Below are 12,085 nucleotides of genomic sequence, written 5' to 3' on the forward strand. Positions count from 1 at the left end.
CGGTCATTTGTCCAACGCACAGAAAAATGCTTAAAAAAGTAGCCATTTCCGTATCCGCTCTAGAACCGGATGTGCAATGACCCCGGTCTAGTATAACCCCGAATGTATGCCTCGTCGTACTGAGGGTGTCACGCGCTGAAATAGCCGATCTGCAAGCCCACAGCGGGACGCCAGGGGAACGCGTCGTGGGCTTGTAGATCCGCGGCTATTTCGGTGCGACGAAGTAGCCATAAGCTAGGTAGCTAAGCTAAGTGGACCAGTATGATGTTATTATGCGTTATAAAATACAGCATGTATTTTTGTATTACATGTAAATGTAAATACATTTAATGAACATTAGAACCCTAAAAGTGTGTGAGTAATAATTCTTACCTGTTTTTTAAATATGATTTAATTGTAACGAAACGCGCTAGCTTAGCTTAGCTTCCGCACGAATGAAATGTAAACACACTGCTGTCAGTGTTGCCAGATTGTGTGAGAGAAATAAGCAACCAGGTCTAGGGAAATAAGCCCAAAAGAAGTAACTAGGCCACACGAGCACTTTAGTTTAAATCTATTGCGTTGGCTATTTTCAAAAAATCTTGAAATAAAATGTGGAATATTTAATATAATTTGAAACATTCTAACAAGTTACAACACAAATGCTCCCTGGCACAAAACATGTATGAAAATATTTGAGAACCACTGGTTTAAATATATTATTTGTTTATTTGAAACAAGCCTAAATAAGCAACTTCACTTTAGAAACAAGCCCAAAAAAACGTAACCCGCAACTACCAATATAAACAAGCCCATAGTCGCTTATAATAAGCCGACATGGCAACACTGGCTGCTGGCTGCAAGCCATCACGTCACTTCCGTCCAGGCAAGAGGGCCTGGCGCCGGTGCGGCTGGAATAGCAGATCTACAAGCTCACAACTTGTCGCTTCCGTGATGCGTTGTGAGCTTGTACATCCGCTATTTCATCCACGCGACACCGTCGGACGACCGAGCGTAAATCAGGCGGATAGCCAATGAAAACTACTGGGGCGTGGTTTGGTAAGTAGCCTATGGATCGACAGGAGGGACAGACAGTGCACACTGGAGTTGCGAAATGTAACACGATTTTATTTAATGAGTTATTATTATGTTTTTATAAGCTAGTATGTCCAAGTAGTATAGTAGTGTATATCTGTCTGTCATTTAATATCACTATGAATTGAGTACATGTTGACCCCATTTGAAACAAGCCATTATAGGCTTTCATGGGCTTTTCAATCCTAGTTGACCCTGTATTTGATTTTTTTTGATTGATTGAATACTTTATTTAGAAGATTGCATTAAAAGCACTGTACTTTCATGTGCTTTTGTCCTGCAAACTTCTAAATAAAGTATTCAATCAATCAATCTATCAAAAATATTTTCACATTACTGTAGGCCTATGTACATTTATTTTTTTTATTTTTTTGACACTGCTTTGGCATTGTAAAAATGTATGCTTCAGCTTCTCATGCCTATAAAGCTCATTTGAATAGAATTGCATTGAATTGTTTTACACATATAATTTCAATTGCCAGGTTTTGGCAAATTAAAAAATATATATATTATTTTAAGTTGAGCCTATAGGACTAGATAGTACAATCCATTAGATAATGAGCACTTGGTATTGAGTGGGGTACATAGGGGTAAACACTTCACTGGGGTCTTCAGGTGGGCACCCTCCTTTATTGGTGTTTCGTTGGATAGGCCTTGAATGTTCTTCTCCAAAGCAGTTTGCAAGTGACTTGGTTCCAATTTGCTGTTGTGCTTGAATTACTTTCAGCCATTAGGGTACTGATGCTCGTGGACTGTGGGTTAAATCCTGCCGCTGAGCTTCACTCGCCTGACTTCACCTTTCTCTCAGAGGATAATGATCAATGCGAGAGAAGATTATGATCAATGCCAGAGTACAGTATAAATGGAACCAAAAATACCCATAAGGGTCCATTTGGTTCCATTTGTTTTGCAACTCCAATGTTAATATCACTGGTTTACAGGTGTAAACAAGTGGGTGAAATTTGTTTTGGCGTAAGCTCAATTTGTTTGTTGTCTTCCAGACAGGGAGAATTAAAAATAATTTAAAGGGGGGGGGGGGGATCACTAACACACTGGCGCAAGTGTGAGAGAGAGGATTTTTCTTATAGAATATTAATAAGAAATAAATAGTTTTAATAAATTAAGTCCCCTCACATATGTATCCAAATTACATCCTGCATTCTACCTTAATTCAAACTCTGAACTCTGGCTGGAGAGGGAGTCTGGAGATAGGTAGGGTTATTGCTCTGGGTCTAATTTTGAAGGTCGAACTTTTTGAAGTATTTGAAATACTCAGATGTTGAAATGGCACGCTGACTATTAAGACAATAAAAACATGGCACTTCATGTCAAAAATGTTGCAGACCCCTATACACGCATAAGACCAGCAGATACAGTATTATGTACATGAGGTTAAGCATATGGTGCAAAAGTGGCAGTGGTGTAAAGTAACTAAGTACATTTACTCAAGTACTGTACTTAAGTACAGTTTTGAGGTACTTTTACCTTATTGGAGTATTTCCAGTTGTCTATACTTTTTACTTCTACTCCACTACATCTCAGAGGCAAATATTGTACTTTTACTCCGCTACAATTATTTGAAAACTTTAGTTACTAGTTACTTTGCAGATATAAATTATTACATTATAAAACATACATTAACCACTTTAGCCCTATTTTATACCTAGGCTATTTGAAAATAGCCGATCTACAAGCTCACAACGTGTCGTGATGCGACGCGTTGTGAGCTTGTAGATCTGCTATTTTCAAACATGTTAGTACTTTTACTTTTGGTACTTTAAGTACATTTTGATACCAATACTTTTGCACTTTTACTCAAGTACATTTTGAATTACTTGTAACAGAGTACTTCTACATTGCAGTATTGATACTTTTACTTGAGTAAAACATTTGAGTACTTTTTCCACCACTGAAAAGTGGTAACACGTTGGTAGGTACTAGGTCCACATAGCGGCAGATACTGTATATGCACGTGATTAGACATGAAGTGCAAAAAAAACAAACACACAGGGCAGAAACATTCTACATGGCAGGCAGGTCCACAGAGAAAGTAAAGTCCGCACAGAGGAACATATCGTCTCTGTCGGGTGGAAACCTCATTATGTCCAAAACAGTTACTTTTACAGGATTCAAATAAAAAAATAGCAAAAGTAGCAGATCGCTAGAGATAGATCTGCTACTTTTGATGCTTTTGTGTGACGCTGTAGTATGATCAAGTAGGGCGTTAATTTATGAAAAAATACAAACATTTTGAATATAGGAGATAGAATATGCAGAGGTTTCTGCCCGACAACAACGATATCCACATGAAGGGATGGGAAATGTAAAGTGTGCCATGCTGACAGGCCAGCCTGGTGACAGGCGGGGATCAGGCCCTGTTCAGCAGTCAGTGATGGAAGAAGTACTCACATGTTTTACTTAAGTAAAAGTATCAATAATGCAATGTAGATATACTCTGTTACAAGTAGAAGTCCCGTATTCAAAACGTACTTGAGCGAAAGTACAAAAGTATCAGCATCAAAATATACTTAAAGTACCAAGAGTGAAAGTACAAGTACTCATTGTGCAGAATGTCCCATTTCACAAGTTCAAAATGTATTCAAAAAATCTTTTGAAAATAGCAGATCTACAAGCTCACATTGCGTCGCATCGCGACGCATAGTAAGCTTGTAGATCTGCTATTTTCAAATGGCTGAAATATATAGGGCTGAAGTGGTTAGTGTGTTGTTGTACTAATAATACAAATCTACAAAGTAACTAACTAGTAACTTTTTTTTCATATAAGTTTTCATATAATTGTAGTAAAAGTAAAATATTTTCCTGTAGTGGGGTAGAAGTAAAAGCATTGAAAATTGTAAATGCTGAAGAAAGTAAAATACCTCAAAATTGTACTTAAGTACATGAGAAATTGCTCAAAAGAAGATAAAACACTTGAACGTGTGTGTGTGTGTGTGTGTGTGTGTGTGTGTGTGTGTGTGTGTGTGTGTGTGTGTGTGTGTGTGTGTGTGTGTGTGTGTGTGTGTGTGTGTGTGTGCGTGCGTGCGTGCGTGCGTGCGTGCGTGCGTGCGTGGGCATGCGGGAGGGTGTGTGGTTGGGTTGTGTTTGAGTGTTTACAGCCCTGTGTGAAAGTTAATATGCAACAAAAGGAGTGACTCTGATACGTTTATCTGTGTGTTCTAATCTAAACCAGGCCTGTGTGTGTGTGTGTGTGTGTGTGTGTGTGTGTGTGTGTGTGGGTGTGTGTGTGGGGGGGGGGGGGGGTAAAGGCCTAAACGAGGACACAGAGGAGTTTATATGCAGGCAGCAGCCTCACATTTCAGCAAATATTGACTGAACGTCTTCACATGTGACTGCTAGAGAGAGAGAGAAAGAGAGAGAGAGAGAAAGAGAGAGAAAGAGGCAGACAGACAACAACCCCAGAAAGAAAAGAAAATAATACCACGGTTACCGTATTGTCATAGGAAGAAACAACCAGAATGAAAAAAATACAAATATAATAATAATCACCACTACATATAGCCTACAACAGGTGTTATGGATCAGATCAGTGTTCTGGTTTTGTTTCTAAACTGCACTGCATAACATCCTCAGCGTTCGTTTTAACTTTGCGAGAATGATTTTGTTCCGTTGTTTTCTATCACTCTCAGAGTTGTTTTGGTAGTACGGACTCTCTGTCTGTCTCTGTCTCTGTCTGTCTCTCTCTCTCTCTCTCTCTCTCTCTCTCTCTCTCTCTCTCTCTCTTGCTCTCTCTCTCGCTCTCTCTTCTCAACTGTACGCCTCCAGGAAAGCTTGGCAAGCAGGAGTATAATTCCACACTTCAACGGGAAGTCACTTTTGGAGGAATTAGCTCCCACATTTAACCACTTATACACTCTAGTTACTGGACTGGACTAAACTGTCTACACCACCAGTGGTTCTCAAACTTTCATGTCAAGGACAAAAAATATAAATATAACAAATTGCAGATCTACAAGCTCGAGTAGATCTGCTATTTTTTAAAATAATCGTAAAAATGTGTGCAAATCTTTGAATATATAAATCTTTAACTCAAATCTTCGCTTCTGGGGGTCCCTGGAACAACATATTTTGAGATGGGGGGTCTGCAGCCAAATACATATCATTTTGGGAGGTCCTAACTTTATTAGGAATTAGCAGACACTTGTAGAATCCCCAGAAGCAATACGATTGGATTTACAATTATTTAAATATATATTAAAAGATTTGCAAGAATTTGCAAGAAGTTTCAAAAATAGAAGATCTACAAGCTCGTAGCGCGGCACGGAGTGCCGCGCTACGAGCTATGAGCTTGTAGATCTACGAGCTATGAGCTTGTAGATCTGCTATTTTTGAATATCCAAAGAAACCTAAAAATGACACACAGATGCGTTCCGGGTCTTAATGAGTTAAACACTAACGTACACAGTCTGCCCATGCACCCGCCGCCTTTGAAGACCACCTAACATGACAAAGTGGTGGAAAGTAACAACATTAACTCAAGTGCCGAACTTCACCACAATTCTGAAGTGCTTTTACTTTACTTGAGTATTTCCATGTTTTATTATGGAGTTTACTTCTCCACTACATCTCAGAGGCATATATCGTGCTTTTTACTCTGCAACAATTATATGTAGTAGAGTTACAAGTTACTTTGTAGATTTGGAGTATTATTACAAAACATACATTAACCGCTTAATTTCCTTTTTTGTACTTTTCCAATGGTATAATCAAAGTATATTTCCATGCCAATGCTTTTTGATTTTACTCATGTAGGATTTTGAATACAGGCCTTTTACTTGCAACAGTACTTCTTCATTGTATTGAATGGCAGGTGGTTTTAAATGTCATGCGCTCCACTCATGTTCAGCCACTCACAAAGAGCTGAGAATGTTTTGCCGTTTCTTGTTGTTCAGCTAGTTGCTATGTTGTCAGAGTATCTATACTATAGATTCTACAGGGTGTGACCCATCACAACACTACCCTGGGGGTTTTCACTGAAACTGACTAAATCCTACTTACAATAGTAGAAAGTAACTAAGTACATTTACTCAAGTATTGAGTAAACCCTATAATTAGTTGGCTAATTTGTTTTGGCCTCCACCAAATCTCTTCACTACAAGCTATGAATAGCTAAATTACTAGCTGGTAGATCTGCTATTTTGGCAGAACGTCGGCCCAGGGTAGGGATGCTAGTACTTTGTGCATATTTTCTTTACTTGAGTATTTCCATTTAGTTTCATACCTATACAATTATTGCACTTCTCACACCACTAGAATTATTTGGTAGCTTTGGTTACTACTAGTTACCTTTCAGAATAGGCTCTATGCACAGCAGCCATATAGACCGCTTAACACTGATAAGAACCAGTATGCGCGTGCAGACCGGCACCAAATGAAACCCATTCTGTCATGTCTCGCTAGGACGCGCCTCACTAGCCAACACACAAGAGGAGGTTGAATGTACTGAAACCAGCACACCCCGAAACAATATGTTGGGAATTGATTGCATGAAGCAATCACATGTGTGTCCAGTCTCAATGTTGGTAAACAAGGTCTATAGGAAAGACATTGGGCCTTTTCCTTACTTCCTTCACAGGTGTTACCAATCCTCCTATAATTTGACTAACCTCTGTCTGTCTGTCTGTCTGTCTTGGGTCGTGTCTTGGTCTGTGCCCGATCAAACTGCGCATGCGTCGCATCCAATCCAGCCGCGACACACTGTTGCCCGTGTGTGTGTGTGTCACAGAACGTGCTTCCCCAAAGTTACGCGCGTGTATGTGTGTGTGTGTGTGTGTGTGTGTGTGTATGTGTGTGTGTGTGTGTGTAAATTCCCCACACATTAACGTGTGGGGAAGGCACCGTTTAGCGTTGTGTTCGCGCGACGGCCGCGTATGCGTGTTCGCGACGGGGAACAGCTCTGGCCGCATGAGGGTGTGTGTGTGTGCGTGTGCGTGTGCGTGTGTGTGTGTGTGTGTGCTCGCGACGGGTTGCGCGTGTGTGTGTGTTGGCGACGGGGGACGGCTCCGGTGGGGGGGCCACAACGGGACACGCGAGAGGAGGGGGGGGGCCTACGGGACGGGACGTGCAACAGGACGTGCAATAACCCCACGTTTGCAACTACTTTTGCCTGCGCACCTCACCGGGTATGGTCTAGTTATACTAATTACGGCTCTGTTCCATTCTGGTCAAACGTCATGGTGCTGATATTGTGCATTCTTGGCTCCCTGGAAAAACTCTGCTACACCAGTGGGTCACAAAGTCTGGTCCAGGGACCCTCATGGTTCCTTGAGGGGGTTCCAAATGGCCCCTTACGGGTTCCATTTGTACACTCTCAGAGTTACGGGGGTCATTGAAATAAAAAAGGTTTGAGAACCACTGTGCTACACTAAATGGAACAGAGTCTTCATTAGAATCATTGGTAACACCTGTGAAGGAAGTATAAGGAAGAGGCCCAGTTGTCTTTCCAATATGGCTGCTGTGCATAGAGCCTATTACAATTCAATTCAATTCAAAGGGCTTTATTGGCATGAGAAAACATACGTTTACATTGCCAAAGCAGAAAGCACAATACAACAATACAGCAATACAATCAAAACAAAAAATATGTACATTTGAAAGTCAGAATCTTCAATAGATCAATTTCTATGTACCAAGATCACTGGGTGCAGGTATAGTGCCGGAATATACACAATGATTAGTCTTTAGGGTGGTTGTGTTCCGTTTGATATCCTTCTCCTATCACAGCAACTCACGAATCTTGCTGCTGTGTTTGCACATTGTTGTACTTCGCCCAGCAGATATGGGAGTTTTTTGTCATTGGTCATGTTTTCAAAATCTCCGTGTGTGGTTGTAATCTGTGGGAAGTATGTGTCTCTGATGTCTTGGTACAATGGACAGACGGTTAGGAAGTGTAGCTCGGTTAACATACCCCCCCTCCCCAATAAAGGTTGCTCAGCAGTTCTTTAGGATAGTTTAGGTGTTATAGAGCACCACTGTTCAGCTCCTATATGGTTCTTTAGCGGTTCTCTACATATGGATTAGTTTTTGGCCGCAGACCTGAAAATATTTAGTGCCAGTACCCCATAAGAGAGGATTTGAGTGTACATTTTCAAACGATTTCAAATTCCAACTTTCCGGTGCAACATGACACATTGTGGAGGAGTCACAGCATATAAATGTTATGGTAACATCCTCATCCTTGAGGCTGGAGGGAAGGCCTGTAATTAAAGTGTGACGCTATGATGACTGGAGCAGTGACCACAGTAAAAAAAACCTTAGTGTTCATTTAACTCTGAGAGTGTAAACATGTAACCAAATGGACCCTCACGGTCCATTTGGTTACATGTGTACACTCTTCGAGGTGCTTACAAATGAAGACTGAGGATTTCACTGTGTTGGGGTGTGTTTAAATGCAGAACTTCGCATGCGGTTGTCAGTGTTTTTATGTTTACTGTACGCTGTTACTGGTGCCTCTTACTGCACTTCTGTGTTAAGAAATCATATGACTCACAAAACGACAAGTGAAAAGTAATATATTCCAACCAAAATGCATTTGTTTTGTGCTACAGCAATACAACAAAGTAAAGTATCATTACCAAAATATCCACAATGGCTGGTTTGTGGATAGATAACATAGATAGATACAGTAAGATAGATAGATAGATAGATAGATAGATAGATAGATAGAGTAAGATAGATAGATAGATAGATAGATAGATAGATAGATAGATAGATAGATAGATAGATAGATAGATAGATAGATAGATAGATATATAGATAGATAGTTAGATAGATAGATACAGTAAGATAGATAGATAGATAGATAGATAGATAGATAGATAGATAGATATGTAAGATAGATAGATAGATAGATAGATAGATAGATAGATAGATAGATATAGACAGGCATGCAGGCAGACAGACAGACAGACAGACAGACAGACAGACAGACAGACAGACAGACAGACAGACAGACAGACAGACAGACAGACAGACCTTTATTGATCTCGTGAGGGGGGGACTTCAGTTGCCATTGCGGTTTCTACGATTGGGTAACTTTTGAATATGTTTGGTCTGTCTCGCGTTATGACTACCATGTAATTTGTGTGCTGAAATTATATTCAAACAACTTTAATTAAACATTGTGTGTTTCCAAATGTCCTTTGCTAAAAACACACTGCACACACCACCACACCACACTCAATGAAAACAAAACAACATCTATCTTACCCCCTCTAAACGTTGATATATATATATATATATATATATATATATATATATATATATATATATATATATATATATATATATATATATATATATATATAATTGTCACTGTCGTGTGGCAACCTTGTATGTTCAAAAACTGTTACTTTTCAGGTAAAAGAACCTGTGTTCCAAAGGATCCTGTAGTTCTTATTTACTCAAAGCTCTTGTTCATATTTTTTATTGGTTCACTATTTATAAAACCTACAGACAGACTTAACCACTTTCACTTGTACTTTCAAAATGTGTCTAAAATAGCAGTGGTGGAAAGTAACTAAGTACTGTACATGTACTCAAGTACTGTACTTAAGTTTAGGTATTTGTACTTTACTTGAGTATTTCTAATTTCCAATACTTTTAATTCTACTCCACTACATCTCAGAGACAAATATTATACTTTTACTCCATTACTATTATTTGACGACTTTAGTTACTAGTTTGTACATTTAGCTTACAAAACATACACACAACTTCAGCCCTTAAAACTTTGGTATTTGAAAATAGCCGATCTACAAGCTCACAACGCGTCTCATCGCAACACGTTGTGAGCTTGTAGATCTGCTATTTTCAAATGATTTTTTAAAATTTGTATACTCTAGAAAACCTTTGAAATGGGACATTCTGCATATGAGTCCTTTTACTTTTTACTTGTAACAGAGTATTTCTATATTGCAGTATTGATACTTTTACTTAAGTAAAATAAATTGTACTTTTCCCACCACTGCAAAATAGCAAAAATAGATGATCTACAAGCTTGTAGATATATAGTGCAGACCCCTGTGGTACTCGGGTCAACTAAGTATAGGGTTTAAGTGTTAATCCACCTCACAAGACATGGCTACACCCAAGGCTAAGCGAAATAGCATTATATGACTGAACAAAAAAGAACGGCTAAATTTGACTATTTGATTAATGGGAAGGTCAATCCACATTCATGGGACAGGAAACCAGTTTTATAAACTGTCCAAAGCACTGATATATATCATTCTGGTATACTTGCACCATTTCAGTCTCAACAAGGAAGGGTATTTTTCCAGGTGGGTTTTCAGCCTGCGGCGAAAGATGGGCAGTGACTCTGCTGTCCTGACATCAGTGGGGAGTTCATTCCACCACTGTGGGACCAGAACAGAAAAAAGCTGTGACCGTGTAGATCGGCCAGAAGGACCACTGAGCGACGAGGCAACCAGTTGCCCCGAGGCGGCAGACCGAAGTGGTCGGGCAGGGGTGTAAGCATCGACCATAGCCCAGAGGTAAGAAGGAGCTGTTCCTTTCACTGCCCTATAGGCTAGCACCAGGGTTTTAAACTGGATGCAAGCCTTGGGGCGGTTGAACACCAGACGAGCCGCAGCTTTCTGAACAAGCTCCAGAGGTCTGATGGCAGACACCGGGGCACCAGCAAGGAGGGAGTTGCAGTAGTCCAGGTGGGAGATGACAAGAGCCTGGATGAGCACCTGCGCTGCCTTCTCCGTGAGGAAGGGGCGAATCCTCCTGATGTTGTAGAGGAGGAATCTGCAGGACCGTGTCACTGATGCGATGTTTGCAGAGAACGACAGTTGGTCGTCCAGGGTCACACCCAGAATCCTCACAGTCCGAGTTGACACTTTCACTTTCAAGATTTTTGCGTTGGCTATTCAAAAATAGCAGATGTACAAGCTTGATTGTACATGCACCCTTCTGGGATCACTTTAACATCTACTCTGTCTTTATTCAATTACTTTTTTTCTTCTTTTTATACTTTGTTTGAAAATGGACAAAACATTTATATTAAAAAAAAGAATAAGAAAAAACGTATACCGTAAATCCTCTAATAGTGACCCGGGCTTTTATTTGTTTCAACTGTAGTGGGTACCAGGTTTTTATTGAAAGGAGGCATATATAAGAGAGAGGCCTATATTTCTATTTTTATAAAATATGTATATATATAATATATGTATTAGAAGAGAGGCTTTTAATTGTTTGTTTCAACAACACCCCCGGGCATTAATAGAGAGCCGGTTTTTAATTGAATAGGTCACTATTAGAGGATTTATGGTAATTGAAAAAACACGGCCCCTCACACATTAGAAGGACAATATCAGTCACCAGGGACGTGTGTTTTCAGTGAATTGCACTTGCACATGTGGTTGAAATGGAGTTTGTAGATCAATGGGTTCATATAGCCTGCAGCGTGTCTGATTGAATGAATATCAAGTATCTGAATATCTAATCAAGCAACTTATAACCTGTCTGGGGTGTAACACAAAAGCCAGAGTAGACGCTAAAATGACCCCAGACGTGTTTCAAAGCGAAATTAACACTGCGTAGACAGAGGTTATTTAGGATAGGGGGATATCAAAGTAGGTCAAGTCCAAAGGGTCAATGTGAACGTGAGAAAGGTAAGTAGAACACTGCAGGTGTTGATAAGCTGAAATCAGCGCTGGCTCGACCTTATCGGTTTGACAGACACGTGGATCAAAGACCTTGAACACGCGTGCTTCAACGTGCTGGACTGCATACAGAGACCACGAGGTCATACCAATTAGAACTCTATGAGAGTGATACATATTAACATATTAATGCATATACATACAGTATATACATATATATATATATATATATATATATATATATATATATATATATATATATATATATATTTGCAGAGGCATGTATTTTGATAAAATGGTAAAGGTTGAAACATATTACTTTGATTTTCTGTGCTGTTAAAACAAGTACGCTTTGTTTTATGTAAGAATGAAGGAGAATGTTA

General features: G+C 39.7%; 1 protein-coding gene across 1 annotated transcript in view; it reads right to left on the minus strand.

The window, feature by feature from the left end:
* Positions 1 to 424, minus strand: part of sgf29 (SAGA complex associated factor 29) — a 32,479-nt gene extending 32,055 nt beyond the window's left edge. Inside the window, exon 1 of the mRNA XM_080446489.1 lies at positions 373 to 424. The gene's annotated coding sequence lies outside the window, so the exon portion shown is untranslated. The remainder of the gene's footprint in view (positions 1 to 372) is intronic.
* Between the last annotated feature and the right edge of the window lie 11,661 nt (positions 425 to 12,085).

This window comes from Gymnoscopelus braueri (assembly GCF_963280865.1).
Source record: "Gymnoscopelus braueri genome assembly, chromosome: 13".
Lineage (NCBI taxonomy): Eukaryota > Metazoa > Chordata > Actinopteri > Myctophiformes > Myctophidae > Gymnoscopelus > Gymnoscopelus braueri.